Genomic DNA, 2,131 nt, shown 5'->3' with positions numbered 1-2,131 from the left:
TACGTTTTTATTATACAATTATATTTTTAAATGTTTTTTTTCCTTATAGTTTTTTTAGTTTATGAGTTATAAATATTCAAAGTTTAGATGAGCGGAGAAGTGGACAAATATTTCGCGGGATAACCCCATACCACTCCAATCCGGTCATCAATACTTTGAATATTTACAACTCATGAAGAACTCGCCTAAATTCGATTTTCATGTATCAATATACTAAGAAAAGTATTCTGCTTTGGAATACAAAACTAAAACCCTATGTTGTCATTCAAATAAGTAAAAACTTAAAAAATTATTAGGATAAAAAATATTTAAAAATAAAATTTTTTAATTAAAAGGTTGTTTTATAAGCAACTTGAAACTATGTAAAAAAATATTTTCAAAAAAATTTACAATTTTTTGAAATAATGAGTATTGTTTGATAAAAAAATCACCCGGTATATAATGGAATAAGTCCTGACTGGTTCATAATCAATGAATGACTAAAAGTATCGAACTGATTAATTTTAATTTTCCGGTATTGGTATCAATTTTATAAATGTATCAATACCAATGTTTGTACTTACTAGATATCACAATACAAAAATTTCTTTGTATTATACCATTCTTAAATTAATCATTATACGTATAATATGTACTTACTGTAAGATTATCATCAAAAGGTATCAAAAGTGTCACATTCCCTTTTAACTCCGTTATGCTTGATGTCTTTTTACTTAAATACCAATTAAATTGAATTGGATGGTTTTTTGTTGTTTCACACGGATATACTTTATCAATCACTATGCGATATTCGCCCTGTAATAAGTGTAATAAATATAATATGTACAAATTTCATTACAAAGAAACCACAAATATAAATTTGGCACATTAGTATTAATAATAGAAAAAAGATATTATGTTTAATAAATCAAGCCGATTATTAATTTACCATAGGCAAGTTTGGCCTAAAAAGGCTTTCGGATTGAGACGAGGAGAAAAAAAAAATAAGTCCGAACGTTATGATTAACATATTTCCTTTGATTTTAACAATTGTAGTGTTTCATACGATTTCAACAATACGAATAAAAAAGAAACAGGCATGTGTTATAGAATACATTGATATATTTAGAAGGATTGACATCCTTGAACTGCAACTTCTAAATAGTGCCGGAAATAATTATATAAATACCTATATTGAACCGGAAAAATGTGATTCAGTTGTTCCGGTAATTATAAATTTATCTATATATATTTAAATAAATAGTAGTAGCGGCACAAAAAAATTCCTGTGATTAAATTTTACAAAAAAAATAATTGTAAAATGAATAAAAAACCAAAATATAATTACCAGACCATGGCTCTATTCATGAACACTTGCGGACTCCGACTTGCTTTGTAACTTGTAAAATGTTTAATTTCTATAACAATAATAGACTTCTTATTTTTCATTATAATATTGTAGTGCTACGTGGCTCTTATCTCTGATCACCAATGTTACATATACTAATATTACAATTCTGGGGCCTCATCACTGGATACGCTTAGAGAGAATGACATAATTGAATTTTAACCTAATCTTTTGTTCCTTATAATATCATCATATGTTTTTTAACTTATTTTAGTCAAAGAGTTGAAAAAAATAATCTATTAAGCCACTGTAACACTTTAAATTACGGTGTTCCACAACAGTGCCGGGGCCTCTACTTTTCATTGTATATATAAATGATCTTCTAGAATTAAAATGTAATGGTTTAATTGCGTATTTTGCTGATGATACCACAATACTAATTAATTAATGACCAAAATAAAGCCAAACTAGTTTCTAAAACGACGCAAATTATGTCTGATGTGAACAAATGGATTTGTTCAAATTCTTTTGAAATAAATTATGAAAAAACATGTCATATTCATTTCATGGTTTCAAAGGAAAAAAACTTTTAATTATCGATGATATAAAAATACATAATGTAAAATGTCCTAACGTGAAATCTCCAAATTATTATAGTTTTAATTGCAATCGTATTCATATTGAATCTGTTGATTCGATAAAATACCTTGGTGTTAATATTGACAAGTACTTAAATGGGATACTGATATTGGTATAACTGTAAAAAAAATAGAAGTCTTTTCTATAAATTCAAGTCTCTAAAGA

The sequence above is a fragment of the Acyrthosiphon pisum genome, unplaced genomic scaffold (genome assembly GCF_005508785.2).
Source record: "Acyrthosiphon pisum isolate AL4f unplaced genomic scaffold, pea_aphid_22Mar2018_4r6ur Scaffold_21093;HRSCAF=23010, whole genome shotgun sequence".
NCBI lineage: Eukaryota > Metazoa > Arthropoda > Insecta > Hemiptera > Aphididae > Acyrthosiphon > Acyrthosiphon pisum.
The sequence above is the reverse complement of the archived record's forward strand: the minus strand, read 5'-3'. Positions refer to the sequence as shown.